This window comes from Pleurodeles waltl, chromosome 7 (genome assembly GCF_031143425.1).
Source record: "Pleurodeles waltl isolate 20211129_DDA chromosome 7, aPleWal1.hap1.20221129, whole genome shotgun sequence".
NCBI classification, from domain to species: domain Eukaryota; kingdom Metazoa; phylum Chordata; class Amphibia; order Caudata; family Salamandridae; genus Pleurodeles; species Pleurodeles waltl.
In genome coordinates this window covers 1,032,148,342-1,032,161,992 of record NC_090446.1, presented here as the reverse complement: position 1 = coordinate 1,032,161,992, position 13,651 = coordinate 1,032,148,342, and the positions used below count along the sequence as shown (strand labels likewise).

The 13,651-nt window shown below is 44.8% G+C and overlaps 1 protein-coding gene across 1 annotated transcript in view; it reads right to left on the bottom strand.

The window, feature by feature from the left end:
* Nucleotides 1-13,651, bottom strand: part of RGS9 (regulator of G protein signaling 9) — a 707,657-nt gene that overhangs the window by 190,204 nt on the left and 503,802 nt on the right. The window lies entirely within an intron of this gene.

Below are 13,651 nucleotides of genomic sequence, written 5' to 3'. Positions count from 1 at the left end.
GTCATGTGCATTTTGACAAACTGGGTTTAGTCACTTTCTGACAAATCCTGTGTTTATCCTTCTGTCTCCTAGATATTTAGGGCCCTATTACGAGTTTGGCAGTATGAGGACCCACTGTGACGGTTGGACCGCCGCACTCCTGGTAGTCCGACTGCCAGATTACAACCCCGGGAGTCAGACCATCAGGGGACCACTGTCACTGCCAGGATCATGAATCCTGGCAGTGTGACGGCGGTCGGGCTTGTAACCGGCCATGGTGGCACTGAACTCAGCACCACCTAGCTGATTACAACCCCACTTTCCGTCAGCCTTTTCATGGTGAGGACCACTCCATGAAAAAGCTAGCGGAAAGCCAGTGCCAAGGGCGGCAGTGGGGTCCCAGGGCATGGGCAGTGCAGGGGCCCCCCTGCCCAGCACCGCCAGAATGCGCACTGTCTGCTTTGCAGTGACAGCAAAGCCCGAGGGTGCTGAACACCTCCCCCCCCCTCGATGTGACAGCATTGGGCTCAGCTCCATGTGGAGCAGAGTGCAATGCCGTCACACAGTTTCCACAGGGCTGACCGGCGGAAACCTTGGTTGAGTCTGGTGGGAAGACCGCAAGCTCCACAGCAGTCTCCTCATTGTGAGTCTGGCGGCCAGGCTCATAATCAGGCCCATTGACAACGGGGACATTTTTTGGAAATGCCAGGCCTATCAACCATGTCCATTTCTTGCCTATGTGGAATTGTGTTTATTCTCACACAACCCATGCTTAAATCACGTCCTCAGACCACACATCCCTCAATCAACACATCCCACTTGTAAAACTACAGCCTACAACCATTCAACCATGCACTCTGAAGGCTTCTCAACATCATCTGCCATTTAAATAATACAAATGAAGTAGCTGCTTACTTGTGCATCCAAGCAGTGCTTAGTCCTGGGAAGAAGTAGGAAGGTTCTATACAATCCCAAGAAAATTAAGTCGAAATTTAAGAGGGCCTAGTAAGGTCCCAATGCCACATTAGCATAATTTTCTTGACTCCAGTGTGGCATTGGAAGGCCAAAAACGCCGTGCCATATTTACAAAGTGAGGCAATGATTACACTTTGTAACCCCTTGTGCCATGTTATGCCTGAGCCAGGCATAATGTATGCAAAGGGGGCATAGTGGCGCTAGGGTGACCTGAAAAAATGGCGCTAAGAAACTTAACAAATTTCTGTGCGTCATTTTTATTGCCTTTTTAATGCATGCTCAGAGCAGGCGTTAAAGGGAGTCTCCCATTGTTTTCAATGGTCTTCAGGGGTACTGTGCAGGATTAGCGTCAACATTTTTTAAGCTAATCCTGCAAAGCGCCGGACTAGCGTAAAATATCATGTCACTAGTACCCCGGACTACCGCCATGGTGCTCCATATTTTAAATATGGCTCACACATGGGGGCGTTAGGTGCAGCGCCACTTTTCATAAAACTGCCCCGGAATGTATTAGCTGACAGTAACCAGTGCTCATTATCCAGCACTGTTGAAGCTCACAGACTATGACCATTTCTAGAGATAACTTTGGTAAATTACTCTTTTGATTTTGAACCAATCACTTCTGCCAGTCAATTCTTTACATTTATAATCTTTTCTTTGAAGAAAGCAATTACTTTATTTATGAGCATCTCTAGACAAGTAGTACTTGTCACCTTTTATTCTAGAAAAACCGAGCCTCATTTACAAGAAAGTGATGCATTGCCATCGATGCGTTAGATTTCATGCGCCTGCCGCATTCTCCCTAACGATGCCATGGATGCACTGTATTTACAATACAGAGCTCCATGGCGCCCATTTTCACAGATGCTTCAGAAATTCTGACACATCTGTTGGCGCTTAAGTGATGCATTGCTGGAAGTGCGTCCTTCAACTCACGCAACTCCAGCAATGCAGGGACAGTCCTATTGGAAAAAGACTGTGTCAATTTAGGCCTGATATGAGCAGGCAAGTAATATTTTGAGTCTGTGAAGTCGTAGAGTGAAGCAGTGAAAAGTTGTAAATTTCACTGTCAGTTCTATGTGGGTTTTTCTGTGGAAACGTCTGCCCTGCATGCAGGGCTTTACAAACTGATGCATCTGGCACAATGCAACAGTTTGTAAATAAGGAGCAGTGTAGTGCACTGATTGCGCTGTTTCAGTATTAAAAAAATGTGCTCAGCAGCGGCACAAGGGGCTTGTAAATGAGGTCCAGACTGTGGCTGAATATTCATGTTTTCTCTACTTGATAAGTACCGGTGGAAATCTGACAAGCAGATGTTAGTCTCAAAGATCATGTGAGGTTAAAAATGTGGCTATAAGCCCGCTCTTCTGAATTTAAAGAGTTACTTACTTACCTTCAAATTAGTTTATTAACAAATATCATGAAGGATTTTGTTACTGAGATCAACGAGAATGGTGCACAGAAAAGCACCCTCCATACTGTAAGATTATAACAAGGCCAAACAAATGTCGGAAATTTGCGTCACAAATATTCAATACTTAGATCCCAGCACAAAATGAAAATATAATTAGAATCAGCATATGGATACTTAGGCCCATATGTATACATTAGCCGGGTTGGGATGACGGAAGTGGAGATGCAGGTTGAGCATCAAAAAATTACGCTAGGCTGGTTAGAGGCAAAATATGCCGCTAACCAGCCTAGCATCATTTCCTGATGCCCAACCATCCATAACACATGACTCCTGTCTCATAAAAGGCAGGAGTCATTCCCACCACCCCAATGGCCAGCACAGGCGATCGGTGTCCCCTGGCATTGCCATTGCTCCCAGTGCCATGCAGGGAGCCCCATGTCAGGGTCCCCAATGGCTCTTAAAAAAATATCTTCCAATTACTTACCTATACTTACCCTACTACCTGGGATTGGGTCCCCCATCCTCTGGTGTCCCTCTGGTGTGGGTGGGGGTGTTCCTGGGGCTTGCAGTGGGCCTTGTGGGTCCATTCCATGTCGTTTAGCCATGGAAATTGGTTCACCGGTCCCCCTAATGCCTGGTCTGACCCAAACTTAGTGCCATTATTTATGTCCGCCTCCCACCCATGCATCATTTAAGCATGTGGGATAAATATAGCGCTAATGGATAGCATAATTTTTTTGATGGAAACGCCTACCTTGCATCTCATTGACGCAAGGTGGGTTCACGCATCCAAGAAATGGTGCAAACTCCATTATTTTGACGCTAGACTTGTCTAGCATCAAAATATAAATATGGAGTTAAGTTTGTGCTGCATCTGCATACAAAAAGACACAAATGTGGTGCAAACAAAGTATAAATATGCCCCTTACTTTAAAAAAATGTGTCCTCTTGCAAGCTTATAATTTCTATGGTATAAGGTTTGTCAAATCATTATTAGGTCATAGATGATGGATGCTTGTAATAACACCCCAATAGGAAATAGGTTGTGTCATTTAAAAATTTTGAAAAGATTTTACATGTTTCTCATAAACGCAATGGTTCTTCTTTAAATAATATTCTATCTCTTAAAGACTACTGCAAATACGTAGAGAGCATTCGATTCTACCTCAGAATCAGTAGAGTATTGAAACTTTAGGGGTCCCCTAAAAAAGTACATGGAGGGCCCCCTCTCCAGACTCAGTCAGGAGCTCTCAGGTCAGGGTACTGTGCTAAAAGAGCCCCTTGAGCTAGGCCACCCAGCATTGCTGCTCAGAATGGATTTAAGAAATTGGAATGTTGGGCTTTGGAAAAGAGAGGTCGCAGTCTTCACATGAGCCCTGACTGATTACCCACAGTCCAAACAATCTGTCCCATGGAGTATGGTTTCTGTAACATGTTGTTGGCTCAACTTTAAGAGCACGTGTCGAGCAACAATGCTTTCCTCAGGGACAGAGTGTGTGACGTTTGACCAATAACTAAACAATAGTACAGTTAGGATACAAAAAACGTAAAGGTCATAGGAAATTAGCTAAAAAGATTAAAAAGAATATTAAAATAAGTTAAATCAAATGCTAGGGAAAAAGTGGCAAAAATTATGTTGCATGAATATTGTAGAAGGATCAAGAATAATCACACATGAAAAGGGTCGAAATTGCTTGATTTAATTTGATGTAGAGTTTGAATTCAAATCAAAGGATCAAACCAGACTCTCATGTCCCTTGGTTCGGCCACCCCATTCCAAAAGTTGGGGATATGGTTAGACCATGGGTCTTAGTGGAGGCCGCCCCAGGTAGCAGAACCTAGACTGAACAGGGGTAATGAGAGGGATAAAGTAAGGCAGGGAGGTTATTAGGCAGTGGCTGGGTTGGAAGCAGATGCTTGCCTGGAAGGAAATGTGTGGTTGCACCCGAAGTGAAAGGTCACCCACTTGGTCTGGAAACAGACACTTACCCGAAATGTGAGTGAATGGTTACACCCAAGGTGAAAGGTAACCTGGGCAGACTGGCCGGCACTGAAAGTAGGGAACAGTACTTGTGGCTCAGGTAAGGAGTACACAGGTTTGTTCAATAAAGAAAGAAATGGCAGTTGAAGGATCACTTGTAACCTGGAAAATTGCTTAATAAACTGCAGCCCCAAGTCTTCCATAAATATTAAATTGTGTGGTTTGAGTTTGTGTGATCCGGGAGGGTGACCAGGTGGGTTGTGCCACCGCTATGCCCATTGCAACAGTGTAGCTAGCTTGATGACTCGAAGGTGCGGGTTGCAGCTTTGGAGCTCCAACTCAAAAAAATATAACAGCCGACTCGAGAGGGATCAAGTTGATTAGTGAGATACTTGAACAAGGGTGCCTGTTGAATCTCTGGCTTGAAACAGCATGGATGTGGGGAAGCTGCAGCAAGTCAGTGTTAAACAAAAAGTCTAGGTAGCAGCTAGTCGAGGCAGGGTACAGGTGGCTCAAAGGCACAGTGCTCTAGGAAATGCTGTATGCAAGTCTCCAGACAGGTGATGGTACCTCTTGGGGCTGCTCTTCAATGAAGGTTCAACTGTATTGGCTTAGATCATGTGAAGGTAATATCTATTCTTCAGGATGAGGTGTAAAATCCACTATCCAAGAGGCAGGTTATTGATGCCTGCTTCCACTGAACCCGTAAATAACAACCCTTCTGATTTAAGTGATAAAGTACATCTTTTAAGTAGCACTGCAGCCTATCGATTGCTGCCTGCAATCCTGTTGCTGAAACTGTATGTTCCTATTTTCTTTCTCTTAGTGCGTGACTAATAATGTCCAGTGATTTGATCATGCAAATAAACATGTAAAATGCTATCTCTTTCAATCATAGAATATTGATGAGCAGCAGGACCCATTTAGCATTTTGTCTCAGTGGCCCATTCTCCCATAAGTATTTTTTGACTCACTTAGCACTAAGTTCTACAGGCCATGTTTATCCTAGGGAAGACAGCATCTTCCAGGCAAAAATCTCCTCTCAGCTTGCAACTCCTAAGTTTCTTGGACCAAGAACCTCCAACACAAAAGCTTTTGTCATTTGTTGGTTTGAAGCGTTCTTACAGATCTCAGGGACAGACCCTGTCACTACCAGTTTTGAAAAACAGTCCTAAAGGCATACAGAGAGAGATGAAAACACTTGTTTCAAGGGCTCTGCCACAGGGAAGAATTCTACAGTGAAACAAGTAGGAAACTCTAGGTCTCTGGATATTTGCCCTCCAGAACTAGACCTAACACTGCATGTGACACCTCATCAATGTCATAAATAGCGAGCGTGACGTTACCTGCATCATTACAACACAAAACATGGAAAAGTATGCACTCTTCCCATAGAATGCTCCCTACCAAAGTAAAAAATCTGGGGTAATGCAGCAATACACAACTGGTTAAATGTCGCACACCAATGAATCCGCATTGGTGCTCCAAAAGACTATAGGAGTTAGAATTTGCCCCTAATTGCTCTAATAAGCATTCTTAGGCAGGCACTTACAAAAGGGCAGATTCTAGTATAGTTGTCAACTGATATGATGTCCTAATATTGGACAATGCAACGGATCATATTCCTCTATGACACCACAGAATGTCCAGGAGAATGGAGAGGGAGGAGAAACTGTGTGTGGAAGGTGGCCAGATTTATTTTGAATACAAGGAGGAGGTGCTAAGAGAAATGGAGGAGTTAAGCCAGATGATATATGTTTTTTATATTTCAAAGGGACAAGGACAAAGGTAGGAGGTAGGCTGAAAGAGATGTCGGGTTGTAAAGATCACTGTCAATACTTGGTGCTTCTTTAATAATTATTTCTTCTGTAATTAATACTGTTCTTCTGTAATAAGTACAGTTCAGTGAATGTCCCTATTTCACCTCCCCCATCTCCTGGTGGATCCCTCTCACTCAAGAAACACTTTCACAACAAATATTTCAGCACTCACGATACACTATACCCTACATTCAAGGATGGAATGCACCTTCCATCACTCCAAAATTATACACAGCAACAAAATGACACAAAAAGGTGACAAGAGGAAAGGTATACTTGTGTGAGGCTCAGGAACATTGTTAGAGTAGGGGATTGTAATAGGAGTTACAATATCTTTTTTATTTTAAGGCCATATTTACAAGTGGCTTGCACCACTGGTTCTTCACACATTGACACACAAATGGTGCAGGCTGCAGGCCCATATCTACAAGGCCACACAAAACCACTGTGCATGGCTTTTAATGGCCTTGTAGAGATGGAGTAAGGCAACACAACACAAGTCGCTGCGTTGCTTTACTCTGTGTCAAAGAGGCGTTCCATGGGTGTTGCAGTGGGTGTTCCCATGCAACACCCATGGATTTTGACGCATTACCAGATTTCCACGGACTTGTAAACATGGGAATACATAAAAAATGTATGCCTTCCCTACGGAAGGCATAAGAGAGGTGCAATGAGGAGAAATACCTTTATTTCTCCTTGTTTATTCCTTTTTCTGTGTCTGCTGCATTCTACAGCACACATAGAAAGAGGAAAATGCCTCTGATGATGGTTTTTGTGCAGGAAGGTACCACTTCCTGTACAAAAACAACCATCACTGCAACGCAGACGCAAGAGTCCCAGTGTTGGTACAGGGCGCCTCATTGTGTGCCAGTGCAGGGGAAAAGGACAGGAATGCACCATATCTTGTAGATACGGTGCAGTCCCATCCCTTTACTTTTGATGCAGGGCAGCACAGCAAGAAGGCCTGTGGCACTGCCCTGCATCAAATGATTGTAAATATGTCCCTCAGTGTTGAGATGGAAGAACTCCCACGCATGGTGACGGACGTGCACCTCTGCCCTGAGTGCACCAGCTGAAACGATATCTAGACCTTTGCTGTAGACTTATTTACTCATGGGTAAACATTTATCACGTGAATCACCTTGACAAGGGCCTGCCTCATGGATTGTGATCCTGTTGGACCAGGAGGGGTGTCCAAAGTGCTATCCTCATGGTGTGTGAAAGGTTATAGCCTTTTGCAGGAGTTACGGAGTACAAGTGTGGTGGTGGCAGCATATTGTTTAGTGATCAATAGGAGTGAATAGGCCTTTTTACTTGTGTCACTGGAGTGAGGACTACAGGTACACTTGTGTAAAATTCCACTACTGTGTGCTTACCTCACACTTGGCTTACATTAGATTAGTATGTAGTGCTATGCAGCACGCATGTGGTTGCATGTGTGTGCTGGGTGTATGGGTGCCTGTGAGTGGTACAATACATGGAAGTCTCTGGGTTCCATTTTTAGAGATTCCGGGCTGATTAGAGGAGCAAGAGGAGGTAGAGGATTCTCGCCCACAACCCTACCCCCAGACACATTTGTGAATTGCTGAATTCCTGAGACACCCACTGGAGGAAAGATGAGCCATGCTCTTTTGTACACTACAAAAGGTGCTCTTTGGTGTTGAGAGATGTCACTGGAATGCAGCTTGGACATATTTTATGAAGGAGATGGAGCTGAGAAGAGAATCATAAAGAGTGGGGCTGGGGCACTTTGATAAGACTTTGATGCATATATAACTGGAGCTGACATCCAGGTGTGGACCTCTAGTCCTTCCCATGGCCTGTGTTGTGGGCCTGTCAGATTTGGAGCTGCTCTTTCTGTGACAGATTGCTTTCTGCAGGAAGGTCAGGACAGAGGAGTGGGCACTTCAAAAGGAGTCAGGGCTCTAAAATAAACTTCAAACACTCAGACTCTAACTCATATGTTGTGTTTGGAAATGGACTATAAGCTCGGGATCCCCAAATTTTGAACTGCCAAGCAGCAAGTCAGGCTGTAGGTAGAGGAGGAGAAGCTCTGCACGACGTCTGCATGTGACCAAGACTAGGGGATAAGGTCTGCTAGTCTTCCAGCTGGGTGAGGGAACATGTGAGGATTTGGGTGTACAATATGGTATGGCTAGGAAGTCCTACCATGCAGTATACTCGATAATACCGTCTTGGGTCCAGTCAGGTAAGTTTACTTAACCTTAAGCTCACCCCTGTGTAGCTGTGGATATGAACAAAACGATATGAAAGAAACAAGACACCAATTTAGAAAAATAGAACAGATTTTAAACATTTTTAGAGACCATAAGCATCAAAATTCACCAGAGGGTTCAGGAGATACATATTTTAAATAGAATAAATAACTTTTATATCAACTGCAAAAAAGCATTGGCCTCCAAAAAGATTGAAAACTTTTTAAAAGTTTGGAAATGTTAGTTTGACAACTCTGGCCGAAATTGGGTGACCAAGTCTGGTAAGACAGAGGTCTAGGGGTTCAGAAGGGATAATTTGGGCAGTTACTTGCCGACCAGAGTATTTTGTTTTAGTGCACGATCTAAACTTTACATGATGACCACCACAGACAACAATGGCATGGTCCTGATGCTGAGAGATTCAGGCTAAAGATGCTCAAGGATGCTCCTGAGCCTGAGCCGTGGATGGGAATGAAGTCCGGTTGAATGCTCAGTCCACAGATGATTGAGGGCAACTCTGTCCACAGATCTTGGGGTCTCACAAAGTCCTCTATGCAGGGTTCCAAGGCCTGCCAAAGCATAACTTGTACTTTTGCAAAACAATAGCCATGATGCAAGTCTTTGGTGGGAGCTAGTGTTCCTCTTGGTTGATGATTCTGGTAACACCCAACACCCACAGCCCCAGCACCTTTTGGCTGTCTCCGAATTGCCGTTCAGGTGCCTGGTGTCTGATAGCAGCAAAACCTCTGCAGTGGCTACCAGAGAGGACATTTGGGCTCTTTCAGCTTTACTGTCCACAGTGCCATTCTTAGAGGTCAGCTAGCTGATCCTTGAAGTCTCTGCTTCGGACTGAGGCCAGGAATCAGCTTTTCCCCAAGAATGGCACACAGAACAGGGTCCAAACTCTGCTAGCCCAAACTGCAGCAGGTGCAGTCACCCTGGCGTTGTAGTCTCTCTTTGTGCGCTTCCAGTGGCTGCAAAGTGGTCTACTTCTTGTACTCCTTCCAAGTCTGGTGTGTACTGAAGGTGAACGTGCCAGGTGTGCCATATTTAACCCAGGAAAGTTCCCATTGGGGAGCATACGGTCACTAGCCAATGGGCTACTGGGTCCCCTCCTACTTAGTGACAAAGTTCCTGTGATGTGTGGCATCTGGCTATTCCACAATGCCAAATTAGTGCCCCCTTCATGATGGCATGACCCTTTCTTGTTTGCCAGTACCAAGCTAACCCACCCTAGAGGTGTGGCGACCTGAGGGCAACATGCCCATGGTAAAACCAGATTAGGGGCAAGAGTACTCTATCTGTCCCTCTCTCCAGGCTGTCTACAGGAACAAAAGGCATCCTGCTCAAGGGTGTTGGGCTGGGCAGCCCTTCAAATGCAGCTTCCCCTTTGAAGCTTGCCTCTGGTCTAACCCCCCTGAGTGGCCATCCGGGGAATTGAGGTGACACCCTGCTGCTTCAGCACTGCCTTTGTTCCTGAGAGTGGGAGTAAATCACAGGTTTGCCAGGTGGTTATAAAGCTATCTGTGTGTATGTGCCTTTTTGAGGCTACTGGACGAGCAGAACACAGAGTGGCAAATTTCTAAAAGTTGTCTCCCTTTAATAGTGGCATTAATCTTGACCTGGCCATCAGGTCACATTTAATGCCACAATTATTTGATACCTTACACGACCGGGTTTGGTAGGCCCAGTCAGATGTTTGCCAGGTTGGGATGCAACCCAGTAACTCTGTATCAGCTAATAGGGCTACCAACTTTATCCCCTCTAAAATGACAATTTGGAAGTGTTGCTGTTAAGACATATTGAAAAACATATGTCTTACTTTACAAAATATAGCTCCATGCCATAGGACTCTCTAGGCCTTCCTTAGGGAAGACTTACATATAATCTTAGGGGAATAGGGTGGCTTTGCCATTGGTTGCATTGCCAAAATTGAACTGGCAGTGAAAACACTGTCCTTCCAGTCTGCAGTGGAAGAATGGGGACCATTTTGTTCCTTGATACACAAAGAGTGACAGAAACAGTGCTGCAGCCCTGAGTAGACACTCTGGCCCATATTTATACTTTTTTAGTGCCGCATTTGCATAATTTTTTGACGCAAAAGCGGCGCAAACTTACAAAATACAATTGTACTTTGTAAGTTTGCGCCGCTTTTACGTTAAAAAGCGGCGCAAATGCGGCGCTAAAAAAGTATAAATATGGGCCTCTGTCTTACATGCCCCAGGTGCCCTGGGTACCATATACTAGGGCCATGCAATTGGCTGTATCCAATTTGACATGTATTTTGTGTGGGGTTAGAACACTGGCTCTGAGGTATGGTTAGCGGGCCTCAGTGCACTCTCAGAGTTGAAAAACCAGGAGCATCAGTCAAAAAATGTGGGAGTGAACATGTAAAAAGAGGCATCTCCTTACAGGACATCATCCAGGGAAATCCAAGACTACCTGCTCTGGAGCTTGAAGAACTAGTCCCTGCATGCTTGCCAAGACCAGTGTACCCTGTGAGGAACAGGAGAGCGCTTTGAGGGAACGGGACCAGTGGAGGATCCTGGAAAGTGGACCCCTTTTGCAAGGTGTGAGAAAGCGGCTACTTCACCGATCAGGTTGACACCTGTGTGCAGACTCAAGTCAATGACCCAGATGCCAGACGGGGCCACCACAAGGAGTACAATACTGCTATGCTGATCAAGCCAGAGTAAAATTGGCAACCTCTTATCCAGCAGAGGCCATCATGAAGAGCAAATTAATGTTGTACTGATCAGGCCTTAGGCCGTGTGCGGAGTAAGGTCAGTGACCCCGTACGCCAGTGGGGTGCTCATGAAGAGCAAGTGTCATCACTTTTGTTTTGCTGATGCCAAGAGGGAAGGCCATAGTGACCTGTAGGTGCACGAGCCCTGACTGAAGTATAGTACCCTGAACAAGAGTCACCCTACCTGTGAAAGGGATCAGTGGAACTTACCTCTGCAGCACACACAGAAGGAGGAAAATGCCTCTTGTGGTTGTTTTTGTATAGGAAGGTGTCCCTTTTTGCACAAAAGCAATCATCTTCGCAACACAGCCATCCTTACACTATGGTGTAAGGGTGCCTGTCTTGGTGCATGGCAGCAACGTGCGTGTCAGCAGGGGACACTTACAGGAATGCACCATATCCTGTCCTTTTGTTTTGACGCAGGGCAGTGCAGCAAAAATGCTTGCAACACTGCCCTCTGCCAAAACTTTGCAAATGAGGCCCTTAATTGCTACCACAAACATAAGGTCCCAGTAGAAAATGTATGTTATGCTTCAATCTTTCGTTGGAAAATCTACCACTGTTCCATAATTTTATTTTGCTCTGCTTGTAGGGATGTGGCATTTTGTTGTGCATTGCTATGTTGTGCATTTATTTATTGATTGACAATTTTATAATGCAGGCTTGATCCAGAGGGTGACACTCTTCTCATGAGGCCAATTTACAAGTTATAATGAAGAAACTATCTAATACAAGAACAAATAAATAAAATAGTGAGAGCAAACAACCCACAATAAATGGCAGGAAGGGGTGGTCTGACGCAGAGAGGCCTGAAAAAATAGCGCATTGAAATTTACATTTCACCTTGCCATTTTTTCCATCATTTTTAATGCCTGCTCAAGGTAGGCGTTACAATGACCCACCCATAGTGACCTATAGGCCTCCATGTGCTTTATTGCACCAGAGTTAAAACTTGTGATGCCAGTGCAGCAAAGCGCCACAATAGCGTCAAGAATTTTGATGCTATTGCGCTAATGACCACCATGGTGCACCATATTATAAATACCACACAACTATGGTATCGTTAGGTGGCGGTAGGGGAACGCAAGGAAAGTAGCGCATCATGACCGATACACCACTTTCTTGTAAGCATGCCCCAAAGCTCCCTTTGAGCCAAACTGTATGTTTTGTTTGGGGAAGTGGGACAGGCGTAGCTTGTATTTCTCAGTACACTTGCTTTGCTTTCATACTTAACCATAGACGACTGATGTCAGAATCGCTCAAGGGCATCACTTAAGCCATAGGACATAGAGCGACCTCATATCACTTGATATCAATAACAAGCTGCTTTGGGACAGATGGGAGCATTTGTATAATTTATGAACAACTATAATCTAGTAGTGATATGCATTCAATACAGTTTTTGAAAGACTAGGACGTAGCCTAGCCCAATACAATTGACATATTAAACGGAGCAACCAACCTGCCTGTTTAATGAAGCCTCTGTGGGTTTATTATGTAGCTATGTAGAGCGCACTATCACACGGGAAGGTACCCTGCCACTGCCCGATACTTTGTTACAAGTATCAACCACATGGTTCGACCAAAGTCTCTTTTTTTGTTGGATATTTACTTGCAGCGTTAATTCCATTTTAGATGATGCGCAGTGTCCAAGCATCACCTTCTTTCCCATGCTCCAGGGGAATGAAAGACACGTGTTTGACGTACATTTGGGCAACTGACAGCGATAGAATTAAAAGGCCCTCACACGATGTCACAGATCAAAGCATTATGACTGTGGGATAATCAGACACAGCGAGAGAAATAGAGAGAGGGGAGAGAAAGGGAAAGAGTCTCTGCGAGTGTGTGATTGTGTCATTCATTTTACTAGTTTTATTCTTTTAATAGAAAAATTAGATGCTATTTCTGAATATGGGCACAAGATGGCAGTATACACAAAGGCTTTAGCAACAAGAAAAACGTCCAGTTTGTAACCTCTGTCTCGCAGGCCTCCTTGTCTGGTGAAAAAACATTGAGCTTGATTTAAGAGCTCCTACCGCCATCCTAAGGACACATTAGCGTAATATTTTTTACGCTAATGTGGCATCAGATGGCCACAAACGCTGTGCCATATTTACAAAGTGGCGCAGTGCATGCATTGCGCCACTTTGTAACCCTTCGTGCTACATTATGCCTGCACCAGGCATAATTTATGCAAAGGGGGTGGTCCCCCCTTTAGGGGGGCTGAAAAAAATGAGTCAAGGAAATCTAAGAGATTTTCGTGCGCCATTTTTTTTGTGGTACTTTTAACACCTGCTCAGAGCAGGCATTAAAAGGGGGCATGCCATTCAATACAATGGGCCTCTATGTACTCTGCAGGAGTAGCACCAAAATTTATCCTGCAGAGTACATCAGTAGCATCAAGAATAATGACGTTTTTGTCCCCTACCCTGCGCCATGGGGCGCCTCATTTTAAATACGAGGCACACATGGTGGCCGTAGGTGGCCGCCACCAGGGCTCAAGAAAAGTGGCACTGCACT